The 25,347-nt window shown below is 39.2% G+C and overlaps 1 protein-coding gene and 1 non-coding gene across 2 annotated transcripts in view; one reads left to right on the top strand and one right to left on the bottom strand.

Moving 5' to 3' along the window:
* ACSL4 (acyl-CoA synthetase long chain family member 4) overlaps positions 1-25,347 on the top strand; it is a 237,783-nt gene that overhangs the window by 114,855 nt on the left and 97,581 nt on the right. The window lies entirely within an intron of this gene.
* On the bottom strand, positions 20,537-20,612 carry TRNAA-CGC (transfer RNA alanine (anticodon CGC)). Its single transcript has one exon. It is a non-coding gene; the product is annotated as a tRNA-Ala (tRNA).

Below are 25,347 nucleotides of genomic sequence, written 5' to 3'. Positions count from 1 at the left end.
TTTGTTATCTATCACTTTAAATATCTTAGGATGTTATGTAACATTTCTATGAGATAGTTTAGTATATGACCTTCATTAGTATTTATTTCTTTGATCCTTTATCATCTTGTGAATATTTTCCATGGCATACAGTACAGGAGCACTTGGATCTTGTATGACTTATATGTTAATTGTGAAACAGATTGGGTTCCAAGTTCTTTGTTGGGTCATTAGTCCCAGTTGTCAGAGATAAAAGTGAACTTACTACAAAACCTTCTTTAGCATCCTTAGTGATAGAAGAGAATGGTCAGCATTCTAGTATCTATAATATCACATATATACTATAACTAATATCTGTAATATAATGACCTGTATTATGAAATCTTAAATGGATCTCATATGAATTTTAGTAACAAGACATGTAACAAAAGTCCAGGAAAAAATGTGCTAAATCTTTTGTCAGTTAACAATATAATCTAGATATATTGGTGTATATTGATTTCTTTTCTGTATCTGTCACATTGCAAAGAGTATAAATACCGTTATTTAATGTTGACTAAACAGTTCAAAGAAAATGAGACAAGGGGTAAAATAATGTTATATTCATCCAAGAGTTACAACAGTCTGGATTTTCAGAAAAGTAATGGTTTGAAGAGACACACTTTCATAAAAAGCCACATTGGTCATTGAAAGAAGGATGTAGCTCCTAATGGGAAGTATTTGTAAAAGGATATTTAGAGCTTACCAAGGGAGATAAAAGATAAAGCTAAATGACTCTTCAGAAGGAGATACGTTATTGTTGACTTAAGATATTATCTGAGGAAGACTAGTTCTAGGGAATTTATAGCAGATGAGAGTTGTAACCAGTTTCTATGATATTAGATAAGATAGCTCCAAGAGCTCTCAGTGGAAACTGCAATGGATTTCCTTTGCATTTGGGAGGGAAATGATGGTTTAGGTTTGGAGCAGTATTTTTCTAAGTTCAAGTTCTTGCCTGACCACGTGGTGACGCAGTGGATAGAGCATTGGACTAGGACGTGGAACACCCAGGTTCAAGACCCCAAGGTCGCCAGCTTGAGCGTGGGTTCATCTGGTTTGAGCAAAGCTCACCAGATTGGGTCCAAGGTCGCTGGCTTGAGCAAGGGGTTACTCAGTCTGCTGTAGCCCCCCAGTCAAGGCACATATGAGAAAGCAATCAATGAACAACTCAAGTGCCACAACAAAAAATTGATGTTTCTCATCTCTCTCTCTTCCTGTCTGCCTGTCCCTCTCTGTCCCTTTCCTCTCTCTCTGTCCCTGTCAAAAAATAAAAGAAGTTCAAGTTCTTATTAGAATCGAGACCGAGAAAACAAGAGTTATGTAACACAAATATTCTGGGCTTTTCCAGAGGGTGTAATGAGATTACATGAACACTATTATCCAAATTTCATCAGCCACAAAGCCCTACCTGTGGATGGAAGAATTTAACTCCCTACCAAGGGCTCACCAGTTGTTCATCAGCAAGGGGAATGTGCTTGTACCAACATACTACATTTTACTTATAATAAGCTCACTCATATTCTTATCATTCAGACTATTAGTTAAGGCTCCTCATCACTGTCTCTGTTGTTGGTTCCCTATGTGCAGATTGCACAGAGCTTCCAGTCTTTGAGGTACTGAAATTGGGCCCTTCACTGAACTGTATATTAATTTTGTCACTTGGGCCCTAAACAATATTATTTGAAACCAGAGTCATAGAAGGTAGAAAGTCCTTCACGATTCCTTCAACTTTTGATTCTACTTGCCCCAATCGGCCTTGAATCCAAAAGGCTAGCAGAGCACCAACACTCTACTTACTCCTCTATTCTTTCCAGCTCTCTCTCTCTCTTTTTCTTTATGCCACAGGAAAAAACAAACAAACAAAGACTAATTTATTACTCCTTATTCAACTCCAACTCCAAAGTTTCCACTCCTATAGACTTATGCTAATGGGTCAAGGAAGGGATAGGAGAAAGTGTTACCTGATTTCTCTCAGACAAAGTTCTAAGCTTTAGCCCAGACAAGATACTCTGTTACACATATAATAAAAACATAGGCTGTGTTTCTGTTAGGGCCTGGGTGGGAATGCAAACAGTATTATCAGTGAAAGGAAACTGGTATAAAAGGAGCCACCACTTCAGAAAGAGAATGAAACCATGAAGGGGTCAGTGACTCCTTTTTTTGTTTTTGTTTTTTATTACTGTTTTCCTTTTTTTTTCAGTTTTAATTTCAATACTGAGTCAAACTCTTTTTTTCCTTCATCATTACATCCAGAAGATGACAGAAATTAATTAGTAACCATGGTTGTACAACCACTAGTTAAAATGATCTATGGTGTTCAGTTTGGCAGGCCTCTTTGCCTTAAATCAATTCTATTTCATATTTAAAGCTGAAGCCTTCTATTCCATCTATCAGTGGAGTATCTTTCCAGGCAAAGGAGCCTTAATATGAAGACAATATCATTCTCAAACTACAGTTACTGTAACAGTGAAGAAGTGCAGGTAGTCCTTTTTAATTAGTCATCTCTCTATGAAGATTTTCAAACTGTAAAAAGAAACAAATAGTTGAACTACTACCACATGTCTTGAAGTAGACAAATTTAGACTTGATTCTTTAGCTATTGTTACTATGAGGAAAATTACAATGAACCCCACTTCAACTGGTATGTTGCTCATTTCCAGACAAAAGTAGAGAGGAGGAAAGTTCTGGAAGCTGTGTGTTAGGACTCAGAAGATCTTAATGTTATAAGGAAAATTCTTAAATATCAAGAACTTCTGAAAACATAGAGAAGAACCTGCCTGACCAGTGGTGGATCAGTGGATAAACTGTTGACCTTGAGTGCTGAAGTCTCAGGTTCAAAACCCTGGCTTGGTAAGTCAAAGAACACACACGAAACAAACTACTATGAGTTGATGCTTCCTGCTTCCTCCTTCTTCTTCTCTCTCTCTTTCTCTCTCTCTCTCTCTCTCCTCTCTTTCTCTAAACAAACAAACAAACAAACAAATAAACAAACAAACAACATATAGAAGAGCCTGGAGTTGGTAAAATATTATAAAAGGTAGAAAGTGCTATAAGGAAATTAGATTGATTTAGATCAATGGTTCTCAATCAGGAGAGACATTTGGCAATGTCTGCAGGCTTTTTAAAAAATTTAACTTGAAAATTTTAGTATAGTTTTAGAGTTACAAAAAAGTTGCCAACAAAGTACAGAGACTTTTGAATATCCTTACCCATCTCACATTATATTGTTACAACTAAAACAGTTTGATACCTTATTATTAATTAAGGTTTATATTTTATTCAGATTTCTTTAGTTGTTATCTGCTATCCTTTTTTGTTTGTTTCAGGATCTTATCAAGGAAACCATTTTGTATTAGTTGTCACACCTCCTTAGGTTTCTCTTGACTATGAAAGTTTCTCAGACTTCACTTGCTTTTTTTTTTAACTTGACAGTTTTGAGCAATACAGGTCAGGTATTTTGTAGACATTTCTTAATTGCGATTTATGTGATGTTAATCTCATAATTATAATGAGTTTATGTATTTTTAAAGGGAAGAATGATAGAGGTGAAGTGCCATTCATACCACAACATATCTAGGACTATCAACATATAATAATAAACTTACTACTGATGGTTTTAATCTTGCACTTCTGTCCAGGATAGTGTTTGTGAAGTTCTCTTCACTGTAAAGTTATACCCTACCGCACTTTCGGTACTCTACTCTTTAGGAATAAGTCACTGTGTACAGCCTTCATTTGCAAGGTGAGTAGTTACATAAAATATTTGTAATTTTACATGGAAGATTTGTCTCTTCTCCCATAGTTATTTATCCATCATTTATTTACATTAGTATTATTGCAGACATTTTAATTTTTAAGAGGTCCTGGGTGGACACACTTGGCCCCTGGTGGCAGAGACCAGGAATGATGGTTCTATTAAGTACAAGACAGATTCTCACAACAAAAGTTATCTGACCCCAATGTCAGTATCACCAAGGTCGAGAAAAACTGCTGTAGAGGCTTTGATGTGCTACTCTGTTATATGTTGCATATGGAAATACAGTTCTAATTTTATAATTGACATCAGTAAATAAAAACTGTGAGAAGTTTGTTGGAATGCATAAAATGAATAATTCTTTTGGACATAAAGTAGGAGGTTTAGTCTCTCTAAGATTCTGTATAAACAATGAGCTGGGAACTTGGGGCAGCTACCCAGACTAGGCAAACCTAGTGGTACCCTTTACTTATCACCCTGTGATTGAAGAAAAAATTGGCTCAATATGTATACATTAGTAATCTGAATTTAATGGATTTATCAAATATTTAATTACCACCAGTGTATGGGTTTCAGGAATCATGAGAGGTTTTGAAATAAGCCTGGAAGTGTGAAAGGTGAAATAAAAAAAAGGCATTTCCTTCAAAGGGGCTCTCCTGCACATGGAACCTTTCCACTTCCCTGCCTTGAACTAGAACAGTAATACTAAACCAAGATTTATTTTGTACTCCCCCAAAGAAAACATTTGGCAACATCTAAAAATGTTTGGTGATAGGTGTCACGACCTTGAGAGAGGAGTGTTACTGGCATCTAGTGGGTAGAGACCAGGGATGCTGTTGAACATATTACAATATACAAGACAACTCCCCAGATAAAGAATTATCTAGCTCCAAATGCCAATAGTGACAAGTTTGAGAAACCATGAATGAGAGGATAAAAAAAACTTCTGGGTTAATCAAATTAATTTCTCACAACAAAAGAGAGGTATAGTTGTCTTTTATCTATTCCTTTTTAAATAGTGTGTGTGTGTGTGTGTGTGTGTGTGTGTGTGCGCGCGCGCGTGTGCACATGTGTGCATTTGTGAAAGAGAAAGAGAGAGAGAGAGAGAGAGGGAAAAATTCCTTTTTAGCCACATTACTATTGGGGTTGAAAGTCATAGATCATAGGTATACTTGAGTAAAACAAAACTTGTATCTTAGCCTATTAAACCCTGAAAACAAGCCTCCCCTCCCAACTTTCTGTCTTCTTTCCATGACCCTCTGCCCTTGGCTCCCTTGATCCATCCAGCTCTACAAGGCCCAAGCCCAGACTCGCTTTGTGATCTTTGCACTTGATGGTTCTTCTGCTTGGACCACTATTCTCCCAAAATTCAGAGCATGACTGGCTCCCTTTCATCATTCCCACCTCAGCTCAAATGTCACTTTCTCAGCAAAGTATTTCTTAATCACCCTATCTAAAGTACACCTGCACACAAAACATACTCTTGATCTCAGAATTTTTTGTTGTCCATAGCAGCTATCACTTTCTGAAGTTACCTTATTTATTTGTCTTTTACAGGAGCATACATGTTCCCTTGGAGCAAGAACCATGTCTCTCTAATTTAGCTTGTATTTGTGTGTGCTACAGGCAGTCTGGCAGTCAGAGTTAAATTAATATTTGTTGAATGACTTAATAGATGGGTGAATGACTTTGGAGTAAAGATTTAGAAATTTTAAAAAAATTTTATTGATTTTAGAAAGTGAGAGAGAAAGGCAGGGTGAAGAAAAGAGCAGGAAGCATCAACTATGTGCTTTGACCAGGCATGCTTGTTTGTTTGTTTCACAGAGACAGAGAAAGAGTCAGAGAGCAATAGATAAGGACAGACAGACAGGAAGGGAGAGAGATGAGAAGCATCAATTCTTTGCAACTTCTTAGTTGTTCATTGATTGCTTTCTCATATGTGCCTTGACCGGGGGCTACAGAAGACCGAGTGACCCCTTGCTCAAGCCAGAAACTTTGGGTTCAAGCTGGTGAGCCTTGCTCAAAACAGGTGAGCCTGTGTTCAAGCCAACGACTTCGGGGTTTTGAACCTGGGTCCTTTGCCTCCTATTCCGACTCTCTATCCAGTGTGCCACTGCCTGGTCCAGTTTTGGACAGGTGATCCCAACATTTCACGTTGACACTTTATCCACTGCACTACCACAAGTGAGACTAAAATTCTTTATGAAATTCCACATTTTCAGGAAGTGTTTTGTGCTTCTTTAGCTTAATAAAATAAAATTGGGGAGTAAAATTTTAAAATACGAAATACTTCAAAAGAACAATTTATAGTTTGAATGCATCATCACTTAGGAACATACTACATAGTATGTAAATTTTGTTAGATTAAAAAATGGTTATATTTGTTATTTTGCATATAAAGAAGAATTTATTCAAGTAATTATGAGTTTCAATTGGATTAAAAATATTAAAATTTTTATTTCTAGATTTTTCCCCATTTAATAGAAGCAGAAATCTATTTGAGGACAAATGAACATGTCCATGTTGAAACTGAAGGTTTTAGGACTTAGAGTGACACAGATGTAGAAAACATTCACTCTTACAAAATGAGCCACGGGTCTCCCTGGCCCCAACCCTTGAGTAGCTCACATTTTCTGCAACACAGGAAAGTTGCTTTCTGATAATGATTCTTAGAGGCCTTGAATATTTGCTGATACAGTTAAATGAAATAGCAGGAATGTCATAAAAAAAAGTGCAGGCAAGAAACAAAGAAGGCAATAGTGGGTGGGTTAAGCTGACTCTTAACTCCATGTTTCCGCTGAGTAAAAAGGAGGCCGCAACCTGCAGCGGACCTTTGTAGGGTAAATTGAGCACATGAACACAGTCAACACATGTATTGGAAAAGTTTGATTTTTTTTCCCCTTATAAAACAGGTAAAGGAAGAGAAATCTTTCCCTCAAAATTTCTACTTGCTTTCTTAAACATGTGCCACCTAAATTGAACAGACCATGTTTTTCTGTTTTCCTTAGTTATTCCCAATGTTTTCTTGATCCTAGAAATTCAGAGCACTTTAATATGTGTGGTTATGTTAATTTTGTTTATGGTTAGATTGCCAAACCTCTAAAATTGAATGAGGAAATTGATACGAGGTAGGCAATGTGGCAAAGTAGGATGAGCTTTGAGCCAGGAGTCAGGAGATCCCTGTTTCAGTTACCAGTTCTAAAATAACAAGTTTTGTAACCTTGGATCAATTACCTAACCTCTTGGAGCCCCAGTCTCCCCATTTGTAAATAAATGAATGATTGAACTCCAGGTTAACTTTAAAGTCCTTTACAGCTCTAGACTTCTATTTGAGAAGTTCATGTGTTATGTCCTAAATTTCAAAGGCCAATGAACTCTTTGTTTGCATGTACAGAAATGAAAACTGTTGTCTCAATTTAAACCTGTGTCAACAGATTAAGCTAAAAAGGAAAAAAAAATATAGCCCAGGGTCACAGACTTCCAACTTCTGAAGCCATATTCCTCTTTGTGTACTGGCCAACTGCCTAGGTATACTTGTATGTGTGATGATCTGCCCTCTGCCTTGAGGTTTCTTAATCTACATTTTGCAATGTGTGTCTTATATGTTTGTTTATCAAACGGAGCACTACTGGCTCAGACAGGACACAACGTGATATCTTAGTCAGTGGCTAAAACACTTCTCATTTCCTGAACTTTTCCAGTCTTACAGTTTATAACTTCTCTGACCTCAAATGAGGACACCTTGACTTTTACTCAATCTGATGATGCATTTTATTATCTGAAGGAAATACTGGGTTTTGAAACTTTTCCCTCATTCATTTGTAGGAAAAGTTATAATAAATGGTCAAGTAATTCTGCCCTGCCACCACAAAGGTTTCCCTCCAGGCCTTCTAACACAGGACCCAGAGAGCTCTGGGTCATCTCATTGCCAGAATACAATTGCCAACATTAGCCCTCATGATTTGAGAGCTTAAAATCTATCTGGGAAAGATTATGTTACATTTAGGTACAGCAAAGCATGAACTTGTTGATAATTTTAGGATTAAAATACAAAGGCAATGAAAAAAGGTGAAACTGGACACTTTAGATGAAAGTAGCTGACATGGTCTTTGTGTTAGTATTTATTATATTTCCAATTTTGGAGGTTCTCTAATGTTTAAAAACTGTAGTCGATAAGACAAAGGCTCTATCAAAATTTACAATTATAGAGCTTTATGACAGAGCTGATCTGATCTGCATTATCTAAATACCAGTTTTTGATACTCTTTATAACCTCGGCTATTTCTTTTATATAAATTTATAGGTGTACTTTGCATCAGTGATTTCCTTTAGGTTTTTGTATCTATTTCTCTTTCAGTCCCAGTTCAGCAAGTTTATTTCAGAAAAAAAAGCAGCTTCTGCAAAATGCTGGAAAACAAGGTAGAGTATGGGTGTGGGGAAGGGAGGTATGATTGAAACTAAAGGTACTTTTAAGGTAATGTGTTCCGTTCAATTAAGCTGTCTCTCCCCTGACTTTTCTCTCCACAGTAGAATGTTAAAATACTGTACTCCTGCCAGAAAACTTTCCCAAACTCCAATCCTAAACAAAAGAAACCTCTCAACCCTGAATTAAACATGAGTTTGTGCTGGTGACTTATTTCAAGAGTCATTATATTTAATTCAGTTTAAAATAAACTCTGTAACCCAGGCCGGGTAGCTCAATTGCTTAAAGCATTGTCCCGATATGCCAAAGGTGCAGATTTGATCCTGGGTCAGGACACATACAAGAATCAAACAAAAAATGCAAAAATAAGTGAAACAATAAATCGATGTTTTTCTCTCTCTCTCTCCCTTCCTCTTTCTCTCAAAAACCAATAAAACAAAAATTTAAAAAATGTAAAATAAAATAAACTTTGTGTTCCTGCAGCATATCAGTGCATGCATTTGTCTTATTCGGGCCTTTTTAAAAAAAAAATCAATGAGACTATTACAAAGAAATTATTTTCAATTTGTTTTGAAGATCAGAGGAAAAAGTGTTTCGATAATATGAGTCAATTACCTTGTAATGTAGCATATGATTCAGCAAGTCTACATGTAGGAGTTGTCTAAGAAACTAATTTGAGAGAAACACCAATTTATAATAAAAAATGTTCAAAACAGCATCATTCACAATACTGGATACATTTTGGAACTATCCAAAATGTCCCACAAACAATAATGACTGGTTAAATAAATTGCTACATATATTTACTAGAATATTATGTATCCCTAAACATAGTTTTCAAAGAATTTTTAATAACATGAGGGAAAGCTCATGTTAACTGTCAACAGGAAAAGCACACAATGTTTTATATATATATAAAATGGTTTCAATTTGGGGAAAAATATGCACAAGGAGAAACTAGTAAAATAGATTAAAATATTAATAGTGACTTTCTAAAGGAAGCAAATGTGGATTTAAAAAGCATTCTTTTCCTGACCAGGCGGTGACACAGTGGATAGAGCATCAGACTGGGACACAGAGGACCCAGGTTAGAAACTCTGAGGTTACCGGCTTGAGTGCGGGCTCAACAGCTTGAGCAAGGGGTCACTCGCCCTGCTGTAGCACTCTCCCTCCCTGGTCAAGGCGCATATGAGAAAGCAATCAATAAACAACAAAGGAGACAAAGGAGCCGCAAGGAAGAATTGATGCTTCTCATCTCTGTCCTTCCTGTCCATCTGTCCCTATCTGTCCCTCTCTCTGTCTCTCTGTCACATACACAAAAAGCATTCTTTGGTTATTTTTAGTGTTTTCCATATTTTCTATATAATACTTATTACTTTTAGAAAAAGATATTAAAAGTTATTAAATATTTTAATGAAAGCAAATGAAATGATGAAATAGCATTTTTTAATCTATTGGATTAGCAAGATTTTTAAATATTGATAATCTTTAATGTTTTCAGGAATATGAGGAAAACAGCACTCATACTTGAAGTAGGAGTGTAAATTGGTTTGGCCCTTTTAAAAGACAATTTCACAGTTTTTGTTGTTGTTGTCTGAGAGATGCAGGGAGAGAGACAGACAGTAACATCAAGCAGCTCCTGTATGTGCCCTGACTGGGGAATTGAGTCAGCAACCTCTGCACTCCTGTAGGATGCTCCAATGAAAGGAGCTATCTCACCAGAGTGGCAGTATCTTTTAAAATTTTAAATGCACAGCCTAACCAGGCTGTGATGCAGTGGGTAGAACATTGGACTGGGATGTGGAGGACCCAGGTTTGAAACCCCAAGGTCACCAGCTTGAGCGTGGGCTCATCTGATTTGAGTGAGGGGTCTCTGGCTTGAGCATGGGATCATACACATAACCCCATGGTCACTGGTTTGAGCCCAATGTTGCTGGCTTGAGCAAGGGGTCACTTGGTCTGCTGTAGCCCCCCATTCAAGACTCATATGACAAAATAATTAAGGAACAACTAACGAGCCACAACAAAGAATTGATGCTCTCATCTCTCTCTCTCTTCCTGTCTGTTATTATCTGTCCCTCTCTCTGACTCTCTCTCTGTCTCTGTCAAAAAAAAAAAATTAAATGCACATACTTTTTGACTCATCATTTCCACTTATAGGGCTCCTTTATATAGCTCAGGGGTTGGAAACCTATGGCTCGCAAGCCAGATGTGGCTCTTTTGATGGCTGCATCTGGCTCGCAGACAAATCTTTTTTTTTTTTTTTTCTTTTTCACTTTTCTGAAGCTGGAAACAGGGAGAGACAGTCAGACAGACTCCCGCATGCGCCCGACCGGGATCCACCCGGCATGCCCACCAGGGGGAGACGCTCTGCCCACCAGGGGGCGATGCTCTGCCCATCCTGGGTGTCGCCATGTTGCGAACAGAGCCACTCTAGCGCCTGAGGCAGAGGCCATAGAGCCATCCCCAGCGCCCGGGCCATCTTTGCTCCAATGGAGCCTTGGCTGCGGGAGGGGAAGAGAGAGACAGAGAGGAAAGCGCGGTGGAGGGGTGGAGAAGCAAATGGGCGCTTCTCCTATGTGCCCTGGCCGGGAATCGAACCCTGGTCCTCCGCACGCTAGGCCGACGCTCTACCGCTGAGCCAACTGGCCAGGGCCTCGCAGACAAATCTTTAATAAAAAAATAGTGTTAAAAATATAAAACATTCTCATGTATTACAATCCATTCATTTCCTACTGCTCATGTTCATGGTTGCGGGTGGCTGGAGCCAATCACAGCTGTCCTGTGGGACAACACCAAATTTTTATTGGATAACGTACACGGGTCGTTGTATGGCTTTCATAGAATTACATTTTAAAATATGTGGTGTTCATGGCTCTCTCAGTCAAATAGGTTTCTGACCCCTGATATAGCTGCTTGAACAAATTTACAAAGATACATGCATAGAGATATTAATTGGAGTAGTGTAAAAAATTAGGGACAAATCCCGAATGTTTATCAATACATATATTACTAATATATTAAGGCATATCCGTGCTATAGAATACTATATAACAGTAAAAAATAAATTATAATTCTTTAGGTATCTATATACGAACATAAGGATATGAAACGATGTTTGTGATATATTATTAAGTGAATAAAAGCAATTTGTAGAGCAGTATGTATCATATATTCTTTTCTGTTAATAAAAAGGAAGTGCCTGACCTGTGGTGGCACAGTGGATAAAGCTTCGACCTGGAAATGCTGAGGTCGCCGGTTCGAAACCCTGGGCTTGCCTGGTCAAGGCACATATGGGAGTTGATGCTTCCAGCTCCTCCCCACCTTCTCTCTCTGTCTCTCTTCTTCTCTCTCTCCCTCTCTGTCTCTCTCTCTCCCTTTCTCTCTCTCCTCTCTAAAATGAATAAATAAAAATTTTAAAAAAATTAAAAAAAATTTAAAAAAATAAAAAGGAAGTGTATATGACTATATATGGGTATGGCAAACATTTGGAAAGTTATATGCCAGATTGTTCACAGTTGTTATCACCGTACAGTGGGATCAGAGATTCTTTTACTTTATTCATTTCCATTTCAACAAAGGAAGTGAACATGTACTTCATTTAAAAATATATATTTTGTTTATTCATTTCAGAGAGGGGAGAGAAAGAGAGAGAAAGGGAGAGAAGGGGGGAGGAGTGGGAAGCATCAACTCCCCTATGTGCCTTGACCCGACAAGCCCAGGGTTTTGAACCAGCAACCTCAGAATTCTAGATCAAGGCTTTATCCACTGTGTCACCACAGGTCAGGCCATGTAGTACTTTTGTACTAAAAAAATAATAAAAAGACAGTCAGTAGAAAAGTAAAGTTTACTGTGTGAAAATTTGCTTTGTAAACAGTCTTTCATGAATATATTAACCCATGTACAGTGGTGTATATTTACAAAGAATTTAGAGACCTTTACATAGGACCTACTTTGTACCATGGCTCAATAAAGAGAGAGAATAGTCATAGAGATGAAGTTATTCATAAGCTGATATAGATTGCCATGCTTAAATTTTTCCCAGTGGCAACAAAATCAGAAATTTATGATTTCATAAATATCATTGAAAGGAATTTGCAGAAAGTTGAAGCTGGCCACCGATTCTTAAAGCTACCTCTATAGACAGTATGGATCAGCTACATATTATAGCTAAATGTGACTTTCAGAATCTATGAGTTTACCTTCAAGGTAATTTTTTTTTTTTTTTTTTTTTTTTAGAGAGAGAAGAGGGAGAGACAGAGAGAGAGAGAGAGAGAAGGTGGGGAGGAGCTGGAAAGCATCAACTCCCATATGTGCCTTGACCAGGCAAGCCCAGGGTTTCACACCGGCGACCTCAGCATTTCCAGGTCGACGCTTTATCCACTGCACCACCACAGGTCAGGCCAAGGTAATTGTTTTAAATGTCTTTTCATAGGAGATGTTCCCCCTGGGTCGAATATACAAGTAGGATGTTCCATAATGAGATTTTGCTTTCTTCTAGATGGTTTTATGTGATAATGAGATAAGCATCTGAAATGTTACTTATTCAGCTATATGCACATTCTCCTCTGAAATAATAACCTCTATCTCATAGGCTTATTGTGAGGATAAAATGAAATAATTCATGTCAAGTGTTCAGGGACAGTGCCTGACACATAGTACTCAATAACCGGTGGTCATTATTATTCAAACACATTGCTAATTATTTTCCATTTGAAAAACAACTTGGCCAATAGCAGGTGCCATATAGGGTCCAAGTGCCATCTGAAGGAGACTGATTTGTTACATCATTTTACCATATTTCCCCATGTATAAGACGTTCCCATGTATAAGACACACCTTAATTTTGGGGCCTGAAATTTGAAAAAAAAAGTATTACATAAAATTATTGAACTCAAGTTCTATTCATCATGAAATTCATACAACTCCTCATCACTGTCAAAACTCCCACCCATTAACTTGTCCTCATCTGTGTCTGATGACAAATCACTGTCTTCATATATTGCCTCATCCTCAGTTTCACCTATGGCATTTGAAATGCCACAACCACTGTATAAGAAGCACTCAGTTTTTAGACCCCAAAGGTTTTGAAAAACGGCACGTCTTATACATGGGGAAATACGATAGTTTAAAGAAGGATTGCTTTGAATAAATGTTCATAGGTTGATGCAGAATGAATATCTAAGTATAATGATGGGGTGTTGTGCCCATTTCATAAAATACATTATCAAAGGATGTATTTAGAGGATTGAAGAGAATGAAGGTTAGCTTGGAGGTCATAGACTGATTTAATGAATGAAAGTGAAGGTGGTGGTTGTAAATCACTTCTTAAGAAATTTAGCTTTTGGCTTTAAAGAAACTCACTCAATGAAACGGGGAATTTGGAGAAAAATGGTATAGTTTAATGAAAAAATATGAGTTTTGTTTCTAGCTTCCTTTTTTTTTCTTATCTGTAAAATGAGGAGATTGAACTTGGTAATTAGTAGGCACCATTTACTACACACTTGCCATCAACCAGGCATTTTATGAGCATGGCTTCTTCATTTAATCTTCCTTCGGCAAAGCCTTGTGAATGAGATAACATTATTATACCCAAATTACAAATGAGGAAGCTGAAGTTCTGAAGAAGTAATGTAATGTGGCCCAAGTTCTAAGCTCAAATATTTTCTATCCTGAGTACTGCTTATATGTGGGTTTCCAACTCTAATATATAGTTAATGATTCTGAATAAGGGGCATTTTTGAATTTTGTTGGTATTTGACTTGTCTTTTAAAAATGAGAGATGAAATAGAATGTTCTCGTATGTGAAAGGGAAAGAAAAATGAGAGAGACTTCAGGTGAGTAATGGTATTGATGACATTTTCCCCTAACCTAGGCTAGAATCACTACAGAAAGTGGGTAAAAGTATATACCTAGGGTAACTTTCTGGCAGACATGTTAACAATCACAGCTCATTTCACTTGCCTCTGGCCTTATGGGTAATATGAATATTTTGTACTTTTTTTCCTTTTTGGGAAAGTTGGTAAAGCAATTTGCAAGGATACTGCAGAGGATTTTATTTACAGGGGATAGGAGTTTGCTTTTTAAAAACTGAATTTATTGGGGTGGCATTATTTAATATGTCACCTATAATTTAACATATAGGTTTCCAGTGTACAACTCAATAACATATCATCCATATACTACATCATGTCCTCATCACCCCAAATAAAGTCTTTTTTGCTTTTAAAAAGACAAAGAATGAGTTAGTGAGAGATACTGAAATTAAGTTACATTAAAACCCTCCTGGGATTTTGATTTAGACTGCACTGGCTTTATAGATTAATTTGGAAAGAACTGAGTCCTTACAATACTCTCTCTTCCCATCCAGATGCACTAGATGGTTTTTCCATTTGTTTTGGTTTTTCAATTAATTAAAAAAAACTTGTAAAGTGAACTGGAATAAAAAGAAATGGTTATTTGAAAAGATAATATAATCATTTCTCAAAAAAGAATACTTAGCCTGACTACGGGGTGGCACAGTGGATAGAGTGTTGGACTGGGATGCAGAGGACCCAGGTTTGAGACCCTGAGGTTGCCGGCTTGAGAGCGGGCTCATCTGGCTTGAGCGCAGGGTTGCTGGTTTGAGCATGGGATAATAGATATGATCCCATGGACCCTGGCTTGAGCCCAAGGGTTGCTGGCTTGAGCAAGGGGTCACTTGCTCTGCTGTACCCCCACCCACCCTGTCAAGGCACAAATTAGAAAGCAATCAATGAAAAACTAAGGAGCCACAACGAATTGATGCTTCTCATCTTTCTCCCTTCTTGCCTGCCTGTCCCTCTTTCTGTCTCTGTGGCAAAAAAAAAAAAAAAAAAAAAAAAAAAAAAAAAAAAGGAAGAAGAAGAACATTTAGCTCTAACTGCTATGTGTTTGACCACCTTTTAAAAGCGTAGCTTGGGTTATTATTTATGCTCACAGTGAGATCATTTTCTGTCAAGGTTTCTGATTTCACCAGTTGTTTCAGTCACGCCACTGAAGCCTGGTTATTGGGTCTAAAAAAATAAAGTCTTTTTAATGGCAAAATATAACAGGACTATGTAAATATTATTATAAATTCCTGCTGCTTGTAATTTCCTCCACAGGAGGAAATTATTATTTTATAAACCCATAAAATATGGTTAACACGCAAAGGTTTGTTCCTCAGTCAATGTAGAACTGTTGTTTTCTGTCCTTCCATAAATAACTAATGCCAGGAGCAGCTTGGCTATCCGTTTCAGCTTCTTATTACAGGAGAGTAAAAGGGGCAAGGCCCTAAATATCAGTGCCTACTAACAGAGCTGTCCTGTTCAATTTTGTCTGGTTTAATACAATTTAATTTTTCATGCTTTCAGTACTTTTTATGTTGTATCTTGAATCTGCAATTGCAGTGTACAACTTTCTAGCTCTTTTCAATTTCCATGTTTTTCTGTTCTGTTTCTAATTGGATTTGTGGTTCTGTGGAAGACTTATTACTGAGGAAGCCTAAGGTAGTGGCTAGCACCCTGGTCTAGAAGTTGTCGTCATAAATGTGGTAGGAAATCCAGGTTTTGATATTAGCTGTGTGACTAGAGAAGTCATTTGACCTGCATTTCGTTCTCCATCTGTAAAATAAATAATCCCCTGTCTCCCTAACTAGTAAACAATGGTGCAAATGTTCTTTCTAAAATGTCAGACAGCTGGCAGGGGGAACAGGGGGAATGTTTTGCTCCTGGGTAGTAGTTCTTGAGGGTTTCTGATGACAAGACATTAAATAAAATGTGTTTTGATCCTGAAAAAGGAAAAAGGAAAAGTTAGAAATAGTGTGGATACACTTGTTTTCCTTTTTAGAGATGGAGCTCCTCTTTCCCCTACATGCAGGGTGTGATTAACAGTAGAGGAAGAGGTGAGCTATGGTAGCTGATAAAAAGTCAGAATTGTCAGCATTAATGACTAGCTAAAGTAATAAAGATCTTGAAAATGCAAGTCGTTTCTTGGCCTGCTAAATCTATCTCTAGTGTACACACATGTATATATTATACATAGGTATGTATGTACACAGACATACAAACAAAAACTGGGAGTTTAGGCTCTTTCCTTGATACCTTGTAGAGTTGGAGGAGTTGCAGCAAGCTGAGTACTCAGTGTTCAGAGGAAATTACCTAATTGAAAAGGTCTGGGCCAAGTGACTGATAGTAAAGGAAACTGATGAAAGCACTCTTTAGTTAGAAGTTCTTTTTCATCTCAGTCCAAAAGATTGATGTGTTACACTGGGTCTGCACTGTGTCTGTGTTTTAAATCCACAACTAGACCCTAAATTCATTGAGGGCAGGGATCATTATTTCTTTTATTTCATTTGTGTTAACGTGACTATAGGTGGCAGTGCTCTCTGTACTCGGTAAGCCCTTATTTAAACTTCATCAATTATAAGTTCTGCAGCAAAATGAAGTATAGAAACCAATTTTACCTAGGGTAATTGATATAAACAAGAATGAGGTTCCTACAGCATCTCATCAAGTTCAAAGATAGGACTTGAACAAACCACGTTATCTGAGAATCTACTATACACTATAGGTACCTAGTGAATATATAGCTGACAAATGATTACTTGTTTCTGATGTTACAAGATGTCGTAAAATAAACATGGCAATTAAACTTGTTGTTTGAAGTCCTGATCTTTGTAGGTCAAACGAAAAAAAGGAAGTTAGGGGACTGCCCTAGCAATAATTATAGGTATGTTATAAATGAGTGGGTGGGCCTGTTGAAAATTGGGTGAGTGATCCCACTTCTAAGTAGTAACATACGAAAGCTAGAACTGCGTGGTCTCTAATTGTGAGCCTCCAACCACCTATATAGTGTTACCTGGAATGCTTATTAAAAATTCAAATCTCTCAGCCCCACTCAGATCTGAATTACAATACTTGGGGGTTGTAGCTCCAGGCTCCCAATTTTAACAAGTACCCCAAATGATTCAGATGCAAACTAAAGTTTTAGAACTACTGTAGTCCATAATCTGAGGTGGTGAGACACATCCGCACATCGTTACCTCCGGTAATTCTATGGGAAAACGAAATACAGCAAGTGAAGTGAAATGTCCATTACTACCAGAAAGAGGAAGCTAGTCCTCCATTATGCATCAGGGAACTGGAAGAGTACTAGCGCTTTATTTATTTGCTTGTTTATTGGTGATATATTCTTGGTAGTTCGTTGTGGCTCATTTGCACTTTCGGTCTGTCCCTTTTGAAGGTCGGAGACAGTTTGCTGGAATTTTATTTTTAACAGCAATTTCTTGAATCTCTTGGGAATAGTATTTGTAGGACTGGATCATAAGCAACGATCACGTCAAGTGAGATGTCACAGCGCTGCGGTGACATTTCCTTATCAGTCGTGGGCTCTCTTATTATTACACCATTGTGGAAATGGAAGGCATAAAGTGAAAAACCTGTTTCCTTTCGATATTTCATTAGCGGAAGTGAGCGGGGGTCTTAACTCAGTCAGGGTCGAGATAATGAGAAGATAGAGTCATTAGGTCAGGCTTGGAGAAGCAAGGTGTCTTTAATCAGATCGGTAAGATCTCTCTCCAAAAGGAAGGGCAGTGATGTACAAAAATGAATTCTCTTTAAAGGGCAGCTGGAAAATGACCTGAGGGGAACTTTCCTTCTGGGCAGCCAGCACGGGTGCAGGCCTGGCCGGGCTCCGCACCTCGCTGAAATTAAAGCCGCGCAGACCCTGAAAACACACTGGATCGCGCCGCCCGCCAGCCCAGCAGAAACTGCCGGGAAGCGGGACGCATCCCCTGCGGCGAGCCGGCCGGGCGCCGTTAGCCAACGCGGCTCCGCCGCAGCACCCCTCCCGCGCCGCTCGGAGCCCGCCCGGCGCCGCCCCTCGGCTGACGTCCCGGGCCCGCGGAGGCGGGCGCGTGGGTGGGCCGAGCCGTGGGCCGCCCGCGATTCGGCCGGCTCGGCCACACCACCGCGCGCCGCGGCTCCGCCCGCCCCTCCGGGCGCGTCTGTTCCGGGCTCGAGCCGCGCCGCTGCTCGCCCCGCCCCCGCCCCCGCCCCCGCCGCTCGTTGGGGTGCGCGCGCCGCTGCGGCTTTTTCTCCGGCCTCGTCGGCGCGCCCCTCTTCGCCACGGAGCTAGCGGACACGCGGCTCCCTTCCGCCAGCTTCCCGGGGGCCAGGCGCCGGCCGGCTGCGAGGACGCCGTGGGCACCGCCTCCGGTGAGTATTCGGGCCCGGCTCCCGCGGCGCCGTCATCCCACACCTGAGCCCGCAGGCGGTGCAGACAGCGTCCCGGGTCCCGGAATGGGCTCGCTTTCTTCTTGAGCCCGAGCGATCTACCCGGCCGTCTGCTCAGGCGCCGGGAAGATCCCCGAGATCTCTACATCTGCATCTTCCCCTTGACTGAAGTCTGGGGTCCTGCAGACCCTAGCCTGACTCTTGCGCCGCTTACTGCCCCCGGAGAGCCAGAAGCATCTTCCTGATCGCAGTGCTACCCTTTGCCAGGACCTTTTCTCAAAGAGCTTGCCAGGCTTCCAACGACCTTTAAGGTGCCCCTAGACCTCAACTCCATTTTGTACCCTCTGGCTCGCTCTGTATCCCGGGGTAAGCGGGTCTGTCTGAGGCATCCGCCCTTCAAATGTGAGGGATAACTCGGGCTTTCGGTATCTTCTTAGCTTCCGTATCTTTACGTATGTTAGGAAACAGCTGGATTTTAGCAGAAGCATGTTCTTATTTTTCCCTGTTCTTCCTATCTATATCCATGTCCTCAGTGCGCGGTGTATATTTAGCATTAGCTTCATTCACTTCCTCTTCCTCTCATTTCAGTGCCTTACAGAAAGAACTGTGGCTGATGTCTATAGCACATAGAAAAATTGAGCAGAATATGATTCATTGCCTAACCCCCATCAAGGGGTTACATATTTCAATTAAGACGTCATTTCTCCTCTCCGCTCCAGCATCTATCTCCTCCTTCAAAGGCATTTTTTTCACCCTCTTGTAATGAATTTGTTCTACTCTTTGACCTTAAAAAAGTCAGTCATCAGTGCGGTGAGGTGCAGAACAAGGGCAAAATGGCATTTAAATGAATCCCTTTGAAAAAGTAAGCAGTCTGCTTTATGGTTTAATCAGCTATTTCCCGGTAGTTGCTTGTTACTTTGGTTTTTCTTTTATTTTGCCGCTAACAAATAGTTTTTAACTGTTCTTGATACACAAGGCTGCATGCAAGTGGAGATTCGTTTACAGTGCGTCGATGAGATATCGGTCAAGATTTTAATAGTGAAGACCTCCTTGAATTGTAAAATAGTTCATGTTTTTCATTGAAGCTGAGATAGTGTAAGAATTAACACTCTCAGTGCCATTTAGTTGGAGGATGAACCATTAAACTGGTGGCATAGTACTTGCACCATAGAATAAAGTACCTTATTGTTCTGATGTGAGAAGTAATTTGACACCTAAAGGTCTACGGAAGGTGTAATGCGACAACGAAAAGCTTGAGTAAAATCAAGTCGCCCCCCCCCCCCCCCCCGCCCATTAGAAACCCTATTAAAAAGATAAGCGATTTATCTTAACATTTTTGTTTTGGGTCAGGGTAGATGGGTGGAGAAAGGAGAGTCTTGCCCAGTTCAATGAGAAATGAATTGGGATGCCGGAGAGGCTGAGGGTTCAGTTCCACCTAGCTAATTTTATAACCAGAACAAGTCACTTTACCTCTCTTAGTTTTTTGCATCTGTGAAAGCGTCTTGATGATTGACAGAATGACCCATAAGTTCCACCAATTTGAATTCTTTGTTCTTATACTGAAAAAAGTAGTATTTTATGTATCTGTCTGATACAATTTGTGTCAAGGTTGTGTAGTTGTTTAGAATGTTTGCTTTTTCCTCAAAGATCTGCATATACTAGTTCCAATTTATATATACATAATTCTTAATTCATCCTTATCAAATAGTTATACTATATGTAGAAGTCTCTAAATTGGGAAGCATTTTTTTTTTTTTTTGTATTTTTCTGAAGCTGGAAACGGGGAGAGACAGTCAGACAGACTCCTGTATGCGCCCGACCGGGATCCACCCGGCACACCCACCAGGGGGCGACGCTCTGCCCACCAGGGGGCGACGCTCTGCCCACCAGGGGGCGACGCTCTGCCCACCAGGGGGCGATGCTCTGCCCCTCCGGGGCGTCGCTCTGCCACTACCAGAGCCACTCTAGGGCCTGGGGCAGAGGCCAAGGAGCCTTCCCCAGTGCCCGGGCCATCTTTGCTCCAATGGAGCTTTGGCTGCGGGAGGGGAAGAGAGAAACAGAGAGGAAGGAGGGGTGGTGGAGAAGCAAATGGGCGCTTCTCCTATGTGCCCTGGCCGGGAATCGAACCCGGGTCCCCCGCACGCGAGGCCGACGCTCTACCGCTGAGCCAACCGGCCAGGGCCTGGGAAGCATTTTATAAAAGTCAGGTATTGCTAATTTATGTTTGTAAGTAAAATATCTACATACCACACACTTTTTAAAAAAATGTCCATGGCTTTTAGAAATTTGTAAGGTAATGTGTAGTTACTCCCTTGTAACTGTGATTGATTAAGAACTTTGAAAGAATATGCAGGCATCTCATTCATTCATTATTTGTTCATTTAATTTCTCTTGTTCTTTCTTCTGTCACTTATTTTATGCCAGGCCACCAGGGTATGACTGTTAAGACAAGCCCTACCCTAAGAGTTTAGCCTGGGATGGTAGTGATAGTACTGGGGATTGTGGAGAGATAGCTGTATGGGCACTTTATTTTTATTAACAATAACAACAGTCAAATCATGGACATGAATTCCTGAGGATATTGAAGCTCTACTGGGGAGGAAGAGGGGGTGATTGTACTAACTGTACCCTGTAAACTCTTCTTGGCATTCCTTTTTTTTCTTCCTTAACTATTTTTTTTTTAATTTTTCTGAAGCTGAAAATGGGGAGGCAGTCAGACAGACTCCCGCATGCGCCCGACCGAGATCCACCCGGCATGCCCACCAGGGGGCGATGCTCTGCCCATCCGGGGCGTTGCTCTGTTGTGACCAGAGCCACTCTAGCGCCTGAGGCAGAGGCCATGGAGCCATCCCCAGCGCCCGGGCCATCTTTGCTCCAATGGAGCCTTGGCTGCGGGAGAGGAAGAGAGAGACAGAGAGGAAGGAGAGGGGGAGGGGTAGAGAAGCAGATGGGCGCTTCTCCTTTGTGCCCTGGCCGGGAATTGAACCCGGGACTTCCGCATGCCAGGCCGATGCTCCACCACTGAGCCAACCAGCCAGGGCCCTTCCTTAACTTTAAATTGCTGAGACTTTAGCAAAAGTAAAAGTGTTTGGTGTTTTTTTCCCCCACTCCTAACACTGGCTAATCTTTTATACTCTGTTTCTTTCTCTTTTAACTGTTTATTTTGAGATAGTTGTAGGTTCTCAATCAGTGGTTCCAAAAGAATGAACTTTACCTAGTTTTCCCCAATGGAACTTTACCTAGTTTTCTTGCATGACTGTGGTATAGTATAACAGCGAGGAAATTGAAATAGATACAATGCATCCACCCGATTCAGAGATCATGTTTTACATACACCATCTGTGTGCGTATTTAGTTCTATGCAGTGTTATCACATGGTTCAATTCGTGTAACCACCACCACCACAGTCAAGATCCAGAACTGTCCCATCATCATTTTGTAGCCATAGCCCTTCCTGCATCCCTGAGCCCTGGCAATCTTTTTTCCATGCCTATACTTTTGCCATGTCAAGAATGCTGTATAAATGGCATCAGAAAGTATGGAAGTTTTTGAGATTGGCTCCTTTTTTTCTCACTCAGCATGATTTCCTGGAGATAATGCAGGGAACTTATCATGTATTGATAGTTCCTTTTCATTGTTGAATCATAGTCCATGGTGTTGAATGTGCTAGTTTGTTTAAACATTCACCCTTTGAAGGACATCTGGCTGTTTCCTGTTTTTATTTTTAAACCTGTTATGAATAAAACTCCCTGTACCGGTTTTTACATGAACATAGATTTCCATTTCTTGGGACAGATGCCTAAGAATACAGTGTTGGTTGTATGTTAGCTGCACATTTAGTTTTATGAAGAACTGCCAGACTGTTTGCCAGAGTGGCTTATCATTTTGCAGTACCATCAGCAATGTATGGATACTCCTCATGCATTTGGTAGTAGAACTATTTTTTTTTTTATTATTTTAGCCACTCTGATAGGTGTCTAGGGATATGTTGTCATAGTTTTAGTTTGCATTTCCCTTAGGGCTAATGATGTTGAACATCTTTCATGTGCTCATTTGCCATCTCTGTATCCTCTTTAGAGAAATGTATGGTCATATCTTTTTGTTCATTCTCCAGTTGTATTTTTTTTTAATTTTTTTTACTGTTGAGTTCTAAGAGTTCTTTATATATTCTAAATACTAGTTCTTTGTTGTATATGTGGTTTGCAGATATAGTCTTCCAGTCTGTAGCTTGGTTTTTTCATCCTCTTCACAGGGGGTTTTTCAGAACAACAAAAAAATTGTTTTTGATGAGTCCCAGTTTATCCATTTTTCCTTTTTATCTATCAGCCTTTGGTGTCAACAGGTCTTCCTGTTAATTTAATTCCTTGCTGTTCCTGTATAGCATTCAGTATTTCTGTAAGTAATGTGAACATACTTTCTTTCACAGTCCTGGAGTTCAAGTGCATCCTGTGAACAAGTATTCTTTATTGCTTAGAATGTGAAGACCTACTCACACATGCTCTTGCCATATTAAAATGGCTGCTTCCTTTTGTGCCTTAAAAATATAATTTCTGCCTTACCAGGCTTTCAAGTAAAATGTTAAAATTAATATTATAAATTAAATAGGCACACGATATGCCAAGGGGATTTTTGGTTTCACTTTCTAAATTAAAAATATTTTGGCAAAACTACATTTCTTTTTTACAAAGGTTTCTGGTAAATCAAAAAAAATTGTGTTCTCGATTAAGTATACTTTGGAAGTTTACTTCTGCATATTCAGTAGTGAAATTATGAATCATGACCATGTACTTTAGTAGGCTTTTTAATACTCTATTGATTATCAGAATAATGAATACAAGATTATTGAATTTGTGTGTCTAGACTGTGTTTTCCTTTTATAGTAGCTACTTAATGTTCATCTTAATTACATTTCAAAATAAACATCAGCTTTAAGGTGACTAGCAAGTTTATATTTTGAAAAATGTATGTGCTCATATTATGAGAAGAACTTAGAAGGTTAGTGATTAACTTTGAGATGATTCGTTTTTGTAAGTTGGTACTGAAATGATTACTTATCCCTTCTGTGTCACCATATTTGTTCAAATAAATGTACAGCTAAGGTAGTAGATTACTATATATTTGAAAAAGATCAATAATTGGTATAATGCAGGGACCAGCAAAGTACTGCCAATGGCTAAGTCCGCCCACCGCCTGTTTATAAAACAAAAGAAAACAAAAACACACAAACACACTTCTGTTGTAAGACAGCCACCTTATTTCATTTCTGTATTGCCTGGCTGTATTCAAAATCCAATGTTAGAGTTGAAACAGACAATTTAAGGACCTAAAAGCCTATTTAATCCCTGGAGCTTTACAGAAGAAATTTGACTAGAGGCAAAAAACAACATTATAAATCATTGAGTCTTTATGTTATAAAGGAAATTATTTTTAATAATTTTTTGTAGTGTTCATTTTATTGATTTTAGAGAGAGGAAAGGAGAGAGCAAGAGAGAGACAAGAACATCCATCTGTTCCTGTATGTGCCCTCACTGGGGATTGAACCAGCAACATCTGTGCTTTGGGACGATGCTCTAACTGAGTTTTTCAGCCAGGGCTGATATAAAGGAAACTGAACAAAATTTTTGCCTTGACTTTTAGTACATTTTAGTTATATTTCTATGGGAAATTGTGGTTGGGAAGAGTGTATTCATTTTCTTTACAAAGTCCACAGGGCACTGTCCTCTAGGAGCAGCATTAAGGAATGGATGGAGAGGGTTAACTTTGTTGTCAGATGCAGGCTATTTCCCTGTGAATGTAAATGTTCAGGTATAGCAACTAGTGAGAGTCAGAAAGAGGCCTGTGTGGTCCTTTGGTGATTTGGTTCTTGCCAGAGTGGAAAGGAGAGCAGGAGTGGCAGTGTTGTTAGTCCCTCTCCGAGAACTGCTGTGGGCTTTTTAAATAGATAGTAGTTTGAGCCTATCAAGCAGATCTTAGACTGTTGCTTTATTTATTTATTTTGACATAGCTTTGTTTTATAAGTTAGAAGTGGACACTTTAGTTCTTTTAAATGCCCTATGTGTGATGTTGAAAGTGGAAATTGAGTTAGGACATTTGGCCATACATTTGGAAAGAAATTGATTTCCACTTCACATCATACACAAAAATAAAATAAGGATATATTTTTTAAAAAATCTAAGCATATATTTTAAAAAGTCTGGACAACCATAACAAAATTAAAAAGGCAAAACACAGGCTGGAGAAAATGGCTTCTACATAGGCAGTAGAATATTTCATTGACTTCCACTTAACCACTCACCACATTAAATGATGCTCTTTATTTCCTTTGTAAAATAAACTGTGCAGCGAACACTTGCTTTTAGTAAGCTGGTCTCCAGTATGCCAGTATGCTTGTGTACTCATCCATAGACCAGATGCTTTTATCGCTGAGCCTATATATGCTGGTTGTTCTTGTTTTTGTAAATATATAATTTATTTCTATATTTTTTAATGGTAAAATATGGAAGAATTGAAGTTCTTACTGAAATTGTATGGATGAAATGAAATGACGTCTGGGATTTGCCTCAAATGATATTAGGAGTGGTGGAGGTGTGGAGTGTGTAGAGATAGAAAAGAAATAAAGTATAGCACATGTGAATAATTTTTGATGTTGGGTGATAGTTATATTAAATTCATTCTTTTTACATGCAAAATTGAGTGTTTTGGAAAGAGTTGGTGAAAGCAAGTTATTGTCTAATTAGGGTAAGACAATAAAGGATTTGTATAGAATAAATATAAAAATCTAAAAAGGTTCTTCACTTGGTGCCTTGCAAATGTCTTTTAAGTTCTTTGACAGTCTATGTTATCTAAGAATACTGTGTGAATTTCTTTATACTCAGTGGGCCTGGAGTTAAAGAAAAAGGTTTTGGCCTCTTGGCGTT

The sequence above is a fragment of the Saccopteryx leptura genome, chromosome X, assembly GCF_036850995.1.
Source record: "Saccopteryx leptura isolate mSacLep1 chromosome X, mSacLep1_pri_phased_curated, whole genome shotgun sequence".
NCBI lineage: Eukaryota > Metazoa > Chordata > Mammalia > Chiroptera > Emballonuridae > Saccopteryx > Saccopteryx leptura.
Note: the sequence above shows the minus strand (reverse complement) of the source record. Positions and strands in the feature narration are given on the sequence as shown.